The sequence below is a fragment of the Musca domestica genome, unplaced genomic scaffold (assembly GCF_030504385.1).
Source record: "Musca domestica strain aabys unplaced genomic scaffold, Musca_domestica.polishedcontigs.V.1.1 10, whole genome shotgun sequence".
Lineage (NCBI taxonomy): Eukaryota > Metazoa > Arthropoda > Insecta > Diptera > Muscidae > Musca > Musca domestica.
Window position 1 is genome coordinate 15,658,077 of NW_026712115.1, and position 10,455 is coordinate 15,668,531.

The 10,455-nt window shown below is 31.0% G+C and overlaps 1 long non-coding RNA gene across 1 annotated transcript; it reads right to left on the reverse strand.

Moving 5' to 3' along the window:
* Positions 1-480: 480 nt before the first annotated feature.
* Positions 481-1,939, reverse strand: LOC131803586 (uncharacterized). Its single transcript, XR_009342668.1, has 5 exons — positions 1,423-1,939; positions 1,276-1,356; positions 1,038-1,207; positions 819-965; positions 481-753 (listed from the first exon to the last, which is right to left on the reverse strand). It is a non-coding gene; the product is annotated as an uncharacterized LOC131803586 (long non-coding RNA).
* Positions 1,940-10,455: the final 8,516 nt, after the last annotated feature.

The window sequence follows — 10,455 nt, forward strand, 5'->3', positions numbered from 1 at the left end:
ATTGAGTTCACAATTTTGTTTTTGTTTTATAGTATTTAATTTTATAATATGAGTCATTTTTTTGACGCTATCCGCTAGCAATGCGAACTAGTTCGAACTCGTCGATTCTCAGGGTTACAGGAACTAGTTCCACTTAAGACCCCTCACAGTGCAAACAACTGTAAACTTTAACATGGGGATGTCATACGAGGTAACCAATTGACTCTTTGCATTACTGTACTAGTTCCAGGTTTACAGCCATATACTGGTGACAAAAGACTAACCCCTACTTAGTTCCAAGTATACAGCCATAAACTAGTGTCAGCAGACTACCCCCTATTTAGTTCTATGTATACAATCATGTACTATCTAGTATAAGCAGACCGATTCTGAACTAGTTTCCAATGAACTAGTTCAGTGCCAATTATTGTTAGTGAAATTGTTAGTTTTTATTCATTTTTTTATTTGAAACATAAATGAATACAATTTAACGTTACTCTATAAAAACACAAATATATATATATAAACTTAACACTAAAAATTTGTACATGTTTATCTGTTTCTTAAAACCATATTTACATCATTTGTATAAAAACATAAACAAATTCAATATTTATAAAAAAATTAACGCTAATATTTTGTTAATTATTCTGCCTTTCGTTTTAGCTTTTCTCTCAGCAATCACTTGTTTAAAAAATCTTTTCTTTTGCACTTGTATTGCTTTTCGCGGTTGTATTTCTGGGGTGTCCGAATTTTCTGTAACTGGTATTGAATCTGCAAAAAATAATGTTTAATGTACGAAAACGTAGAATATAGAAATAATGTTTTATACACCTTACCTAAAATAACGTTATATATATTTCTTAGGGACATCAAACTTTTTTTCCATGATTTCCGTCAATATTATATTCGTGAGTAATATTTAAACCTGTAATATTTTTTAATGATTTCAATATTCCCTCTCTTTTTACAATGGATGATATAATCTTTACTTAAAAATTAACAAAATATTTGTATATAATCTGTCTTCAATAAGAAATAAATTTAAAAATACTTACATATATATCTTTATTCTCACTTGAGATTTTGTTATTAATTTCAATGAGATCTTTCTCAGTGGTGATGGGGAACCTACTCGATAATGGTATCTCAGCACTTGGAGTTCGTAGTAATTTTTGCACCATTACTTTCAACTTAGCTAATGCATCAGCTAAAACCTTGATCTGACCTATAGTGAGAACAAAGAAGCAAATTAACAAGTTGCAACAATTCTAAGAGAAATTACATAATTTTTACCTCGAATTACTTTCTAAGAGTTTTCCACATTTTCCATCTTTTTACCAAAAGTTTCGCAATTGCACTTTTGATTGGGACTATCTGCAAAATAGAAAAATAATAATAGGGAATTAATTAGGAAATTATTTAAGATTATTAATTACTTACCATTGTTTATAATTCAACTGAAACGTTTAATTTTTCTTGGTGTTTCTTCCATTCTTCTTCAAAATAAAAACTGTAATGAAATTGCAAGTCTATAATAACAAAAAATGTAACAATTTAATTAATAAAAAGAAAAGGAGTTGTATGAAGTGACAATGAAATTTCAAAGGCAGGTTTGCATTAAGGCAGTATAACTAGTTTGCTATTTTAGGGTAAAATTACTAGTTTAAACTCTAAATCAGATATGAGAAAGGGTTCTTCGCGGCACGATGGCTCAGAGTCCTCTACGCTTATACCCAAATCTAATGAATCACAGGGTTCGTTAAAAAAAACGTTGTGGATTTGTATACCTGGGACACAATAAAAACCTTCTTGGCAATCGCGGAACGTTACAATCTGTATAGGAATAGAAGATCTTATGTAGGCGGCATTGTTTGGAAACGTGTACAATCTTTAAATATGTACAGAGTACAACCTTTAAATATGTATTTATTATTTTCCACATCTAGAATTGGAGTCCTATTTCCGTTTTATGGAAACTTTAAGAAGTTATATTATAAAAATGTAGATATTAATAATCAAAAAAATAATCTTTTACTATATATTAGTTATAATTAGTTGATTTAATATTAAACCTGCTAAAAAGAAAAATGTTTTGTTATTTTTCCTTCTGTAAATCTAAAAGTTTCATTTGATTTGCAAAAAGTCATTTCGGTTGCAAAAGGTTTCATTCCAAATGCCAAAGGTTCCATTTCCGCTGCAAAAAGTTTAATTTCAATTGAAAAGTCGTTCATTTAATCTATGCTATAGAAGTTTATCTAGTGTTGTTTTGGTTCTTATTGGTATTGTCTTATTGGTTTTAAATATATTGTATATGTGCTGTGTTTGTGTTGGAGATGAAACTGGGAATAATACCTGAATCTACGCACTTAATGAGGAATGTTGTTGTTGATGTGATATTTCCTGATTGAATGTCACAATTTGAGAATGTTTTAATGATATTCTGCGTTACCCTAAAACCATTTTGATGAATAATTCATAATGTTACAACATTTTTATTTCACATTTTCTTATCTTTGGTTAGATATAATGTCCAAAATGCATGTTCTCCGACTACATGCCGACTTAAGAAAAAATCCTCGACTTTTGGCATTCCATAACTACATAATTATAAATTGTCTAACGAGTTCATTTGACAATCGTTTAATGTTTCCAAAATGTTCTTTTGAAAATGTTTTAATAAATGTATAAAAATACTTCCTTATTTGATTTTAAACATATCGACTGCTGCTGTCCAACTTAGGCGCACTTACCATACAATTTGTTTACAATTGCCCTACCTATGTTTGTCCATAATATGACTTTATTTAATGTATAATATCTTAATTTTATAACATTTCTATAAAATAAGATCTTTGTTTTCTTTATTTATAAAAAACCTTATAAATAAAGAAAACAAAGATTGCATAATTAACCAATAAATAAATATGACAATTATAAATAAGCAAACTGTACCAAACAATATATTGATAAGAATATATCACTTTTTGGTGAGCTAAAAATCAAAACACCACCGGCTTGCAAAGAAATGCTAAATGACATTCCATTAGCTCAAGTGGGTAATAATACAGGTACGCGCAAGAAGCTTCTGCTTTTCACCAAGTTCGTCATACGATTATACTCGCAACTCTTGTTTTGGAAGACAAAAAAGTCACTTTTATTTCACCATTTGAATTTTTTTGAGTACACTTGGGGAAGCTTGCAACAAAGAAAGAACTTCGTGCTTTGAATATTCAGACTTGATAGGAATAGCGTTCACATAAAAATGGAAAGAATTTAAAATGGCATTTCACCATATGCCCGAACGTCTCGAGCTATTCGTCTCTATAAAGGATAATATATATGCGTCAACTAAATGGTTAGGAAGTAAACAAGCAAGAATAGAATTGTCATTAGAGGTTCACAAAATAGAAAGAATCTAAACTGGCATTTCTCCCTATGCCCAAATGTCTAGTGCTGGTTGGCTTTATAAAAGATAATACTTGAACGTCAACTAAATATATTTTGAACATGCTCACCACAAAAACGTCATCTCCATACATACTATTACATCAAATCTGGAAACCAAGGGATATTCTACTTGACAATCATCAGGAAGCCGAAGCAAATTAGTTAATTAGACATGCTACTACTTGTGGATGTTGTTTTTTTCTTTTAGTCAATTAAGTTCTTAATTCGTTCATTGGACATTGGACGAATTAAGAACTACATTGAATAAAAATTTTAAAACTTCAAAGACAGCAATTAACATTCATTTAAAACTAAAGAAGGTTAATGTACCAAATTATAAATATCCCGCTCCAGGATAAAAAATAAAGAATATTTTAAAACATTTCTGAATGGTCTACATGAAAAATACGAACAGCAGTCAATACGAATAGCAGTTGCTATCGCACAAGAAAGATCATTACATCCGTCAGATATATAGAAGTCTATGACTAAATAGAAATAACAATAATTACTACTAATAATTACTAATGGTAGGATTACAACGATAACAATGGCAGATACAAGTATCAAGAAAGACAAAATGGAGCAAGCACGATATACACATTTAGTTTAGTAAACACTAATTAACAAATTTTAGTAAAGCCAGACGCTAAAAATACGCTTTAGTCATTAAAACAAAACATTATAGTTTTAAGTATTTCTTTCTTCACTTTAAAATTGTAAACTTTCGTGTTAAAAAAAGATAAATTTGAATTGAAAGACAAAATAATAACACCAATCGCAACAGAAATAATAGAAACCGCAATAAAAACTACGACTCTAACAATAATAGATTATTTATCAATTATAACAGGTATACAATTAATAACAGTCGTTATGGCACAAATAATGCTTACAGTAGAACGAATAGAAACACCTATTACAATAAAAATCATCCATCGACAGGGAAACGAAGAAACCTTGGAGATTCAGAACGAATCTTACAGATTTAACCTTATTTAACCTTATTTCTCTACATATAAAAAAACTTTAATTACAAATTGAGCTTTTTAATAGATACCAGATCTAATATATCACTTTGTAAAGAAAACATTATTTACGGATATAACAATTGAACTAGAAGTAGTACATGGAGAACATTACTTGAAACATAAATTCTATCTGATAGAAAGTAACTTTCCGATAAACACAGACATAATTTTGGGAATGAATGATATAATTAATTGTGTCACACAAACTATTGAAATTAATAAAAAAAAAAACATTCAACTAGTGTTATTATTCACTTAAGAATAAAAAATAGTGAAAATCAATATGGAAAAAGTGAAGATAGTGTATTATCCAATAAAGAAATAGAAGAAGGATTTTCCGTTGCGAGTACAAGACGGTCAGAAGTTAAATTAGCTACCATACCTTTTTAATACTATAGCATTTATAGAACCTCTAAGCCGAAATATAAACATCATTCAGAAGACAGATTTACGAAATTACTAACAACAATTAAAATCAATAACTTTGATAATAATATTATACGACATATTAATACAATATCAAGAAATATTTAATCTGGAAAAAGAACCTTTTTCCCAGCAAAAATGAGTATACATTAAAATAAGTATAAAAAGACAAGTATTTAAAATACAACAAGAAAGCATAATTGAATTATTCATGGGTGAAAATCACTCCATTAGCATCGCCGTTTTTTATTAACGACGATATGAATGTGTGTGGCCGACTATTAGATCTCTATTTGTTCTAGCGAGAAATGACAAAAAACAAGAAAAACATAGGCAAAGAGCGGGAAAACAGTATTTATTTTTGTTTTCCTTACTTGTATTAAAAGGAATTAATTATTATAAGTATTTTTGGTTGCGAACAAAACACAGTCGCGTGAAAGTTCCTTACACTTCGGAAATAAAAATGTTATTTTGCTGGAAATAGTTGAATATAATAAAACAAATCAGTCATTATTTGAAAGGGGCTTTTTCATAGTTTAGTGGGAGTTCAGCAATTGTTGCTTTTAGAATTTAACAAGTAAAAAAACATTAAGTTCGGCCAGGCCGAACTTATAATACCCTCCACCTTAGGGTAAAGGAAACATTAGAATCCATTATTACCAACAAATACCAATATTTAGACAAATCCTTGAAAAAATGCGACAAAAACCAGCATATACCAAAACGTGGACCTATACAGCCAATGCTACCCCACCGGAGCTAGAACCCATTAGACCAACAAATACCAATTTTTAGACAAAAATGTGGCAAAAATCATCAAAATGATGAGTTGCGGGAGGTACTGTTATATGGGGACTATACCAAAACGTGAATTGATATATCATTTTCAATACCAACCATCCTAGACACAGTATAAATTGATCTGCGTCAAATAATGTGGGCTATATTGTGATTTCAACAGACAGTCGAACGTCGTTAAATCGACTCAGAATTTTATGCTGATTTTATACCAATTTCATTTTATACCATTTCATTATATATATATATATATATATATATATATATATATATATATATATATATATATATATATATATATATATATATATACCAATTGTTGTTCGTTGGTAATTGAATCAGTTGGGAACGAGTGGGATATTTTTTTAATGTTAGTCCTACCACGAATTAGGTTTTTATGCAAAGAAAAAGTGACCACGCCCATTTTTCGAAAAACCTAAAACTCTTATATTTGCCAAAATATTGAAGATATCTGTTCCACAGTTTGTATCTGACGTAATCTTGACTATCCCTCCAAACCTATATATCTGTATAGGTCTGAGGAGCTCCTCATACCCACTTTTTAGATCTAGATGTAAAAAATTAAAAAAAGTATAGCAACACTTCAGTTGAGGATGACTGGGCCGATCTAACTGATATTTTCTTTTGGTTATTTGTAATTGCACTGGAATCGTTTTCAAGAAAGAAACTTTTGAGAAAAGTATCGAGAAAAATCGCGGAACTGAAATTAACTGTTCTATTTGGATATGGAATTTTGTGTAGAATTGTTTCAGAATGTCTTTTGGAATTGAAAATTCTTATTGAAAAAAACGAGAACTTTTGAATATATTCTGTACATGATTGCCATACCAAAAATTTTAATTTTAAACAGCTATTGCAGCTATTGATTTCACATTACTGAAAACATTAAATGTCGAATTACAGTTCATTCCGTTGAAATTGAAACAAACACCTTATTTATGATAGTTAAAATTAAGTCATATTTCCAGGATTTTTATTTAGAAATTACTATCGGTCCGGGGGTCGAAAGCTCAAAAAAATTGACTAGATATGGAAATAATCCATCCAACGCAAAATTCATTGGGACTGAAATAAGTGAACTACCGAATATGAAGAGGCAATGTAATATGCGTACCACACAAAATAGTGGAACGAATTTAAAACTTAGTAAGAAAAGGATTCATATCATCGAAAAATTCTTTCGAACCCGTAACCTTAAATTAATGTTATACGGGGACTGTGTGCTATCGCCAGTAATTACACTGCGCTGCAGACAATCATGAGGTTAGTTTAGGTCTACATTGTGATATAGCCCCTTTTTAATTCCTTAAATGTTGGTAATTTGATATTTTAACAAGTTTAAAAGCAGTAAGTTCGGCCGGGCCAAACTTTGAATACCCTCCACCATTTGGAACGAATTTGGAAATTTAAAAAAAAATGAAATCCTTAAAAAATTCTGTTAAATTTTAAAATCACCGAATATTGCCGTTATATTGGGGTCTATACGACGTGAACCTACATAGGCATTGTTTGTCATTAGCCATTACCATATTCAAATTCGAAACTTGAAATAAAGGGTGAATAATGTAGCTAAAATCATCAAAATATCGTATACAACGAGGTGCATAGACAATTTTCTGTCACAGCCTGTAGCATCCATTACGAACTTCAAATACCACATCTCAAACAATTTCGGTGGGTATTGTACCTAAACTCTTCAAAATACCGAATATAGGGAGGTACTGATATATGGGGCCTATACGAAGACCTGGACCTGCATAGACATTTTTCTATCACAGACTGTAGTTCCCATCACGAACTCTAAATACGTAATTTGAAACAATTCCGGTGAATAATGGCGCTAAAATCATCAAAATACCGAATTTTGGGAGGTAATGTTATATGGGGGCCATACGAAGACGTGGACCTGCGCAGACAATTTTCTGTCATAGGCTCTAGCATCCATAACGAATCTCAAATACCAAATTTGAAACAGTTCCTGTGAATAATGTCGCTAATATCATCAAAATATCGAATATCGGGAGGTACCGTTATATGGGGGCTATATGAAAACGTGGACCTACATGGCCCATTTACGAACTTAACCTGTGTGTGCAAAATTTTAGCCTTCTATCTCAATTCGTTCGAAAGATAGCGTGATTACAACAGACGGGCAGACAGACGGACATGGCTAAATCGACTTAGAATTTTACGCTGATCAAGAATATATATAATTTGTTGGGTCTGATATGAGTATTTCGAGGAGTTACAAACGGAATGACAAAGTTAATATACCCTCCATAGTATGGTGGAGGGTATAAAAAGAACAAAACCTTCTTTCTAATAATTATAGGTATAGGACCAAGATTTGGTATAACCTTTCGCTAATTTCAATTATTTCCAGGGTCTTGGTCTTTGGCATCAAATTTGTAACTAATTAAATTAACTCTAAATGTCACCTATGGAATTAGTATTATTTATGCTGACTTTGTATTTCCCACGATCACGATATTTGATGATTGTGGAAAACTGTTATTATTTAGGGTTGCGTGTGTTATGTTGCTTTGCTCGTGTTGTAACTGGATCTGCTGTTATGGCATTGGGTTGACTTGCTCATGTTGTAAGTGAATATGTTGTGAGAACAAGAATTAAACATTTATATTCTTAACTCCTCCCCCTTTAAATCACCACGTTCTCGTGTGGGACTGTACTTAACGTGTTTGTTGTATTAGAAATACGGTAAGCTTTGAATACTTTTATGTTTGGGTTTACCATCATCATTTTTGTAGCTTTCCATACCAATTGGATCATCTTTGCAGGCTGGTAATTCATTAGGATCTAGAAGGAGCCTGGATAGGTTTCTTGGAAGTAGTTGAATGAGTTCTTCTCAAGTGACTAACGGCCAAAAATGTTATTAATATTATGAATATAAACATGAGAATGGTGCCCAGTATCAGACTTATGTTGTTCATTTCTCCATAATCTTCCAATCGATGAGAATTATTTAGGATGATTTGATATATAAATTCCAGTGATAAAGTCTTCTGTTGCTTGGTGGTTTCTGAAGGTTGCATTAGGGCTGGTAGAGGCTTTAAACTTGATATCTGGGATGAAATGTACGTTTTATTGTCAATTTGAACAGTTGAATTAAAGTGGTGAATAACATACGAGCCTTTGAGCCATAAAGTTGATTCATCTATTAGTACTTCTCCGACTTATTGATTAAGCATTATAACATCTATTTTTGGGACGTGATCGTTGTTGGTTGTGGTGCAGGTTGAATGTTGGTTTTTCATCAAATTTGGTTTCATAAATATTTAAAAAATTATAAAATTTACATTTGTCTTTGAAGCCGAAAAATTGTTTGTTACATTCAAGGATAAATTCAAATTCAATTTTTAATATTTCATCTTTATTTTTTATAGGTTTAATCATTTTTTTCTTACAATTATCCTCTTTAGTTGTGGGGACACTTATGATATAAATTATACTAAATCCTTCTGATGCTATTTTTACTCTCGAGAAATATAGTAATTCGTCAATACTATTAAACGGAATGTTTTCTTTGTCAAAAAATTTATTAAGTGTTTCAATTTCGATAGCTGACAATATGAATGAATTTGCAACGTTTACCTTAGCTAAATTAATCGTTAGTTCTATATTAACAATTTCTTCTTTCAAAATTTCTAATTTATATTTGAATTCAACAATTTTTTAATTTTCTTCGTTATTTTCGGATTTAATGATTTTTACAATTTCGTTAGACATGTTTGTTATTTGATTATATTTTTGAATTGAAAACTTATTAATAATTATTAGATTATCATTGTTCTTAAGAGTATTTTCAATTTTCTTTGAAATGATTTCAAAATCTTGGCGGTCTGGGCTACCAGCCAACCATTTCCAAGCTGTACCGAGAAAATCTAGCGATCTTTTGGATCTTATCCTAGGTTCAATTCTAGCAATATGGGATTTTATTTGGGATAAGGTGAAGGATATATATATGGGATTAAGGGATGACGGCTGGTGTTTATAAAAATGTCTGGATCCGGTTGGAATTTTTGCTAGTCCTGCATGTATTGTCATTAATTTAAAATTGGAATAGTCCAATATTTGGATGTCTGCTCTGCATAATGATAGCAGTGGTGGTACTCTTCAATATATTAAGTGAATTTAGTTAAACTAAAACTACTCGTCCACTCTCGGTTACTATGGTTGAATTTCTATTTTCCTTTACTATTTCTCTTTATACCTTTCTGACAATGTTGTCCCTAGCCGCTTATTTATCTTAACGTAGATGTGTTGGCATGGTAAATATTCCTTAACATCGGTTCTGTTTTTGTTGTGATATCTTATGTCATGTGCCTGTTTTTGCTGCAGTTTGTCAACGTTTGAGAGTCTTGTATGGTCGTAACTACCGGGTGAAAAATCTACAGTTCGACCGAAAAATAGATCAACCGGTTTTTCCCTATCGTTGAATGAATCAAGTGATTGTATTCTCTAACGGCCTTTTCTAAATGTTCTTCAAAATCACGGTATACTCCTTCAGATTTAATGCATCTCAAAAGTTCGGCTAATGTTGAGTGGAACCTTTCGATTTGTCCATGAACTTCGCTCCTGTAATGTGGGCAAGTAAATACATCAATCCCTAATTCATCTTTCATCATAAACATTATTGATGAAGAATTCAACGATCTTTTATTGTCTATTACCATTGTGTTTGGTACCCCACAAAAGAATAAGAGATCTCTGAGAGGTCTCCTTACATCTT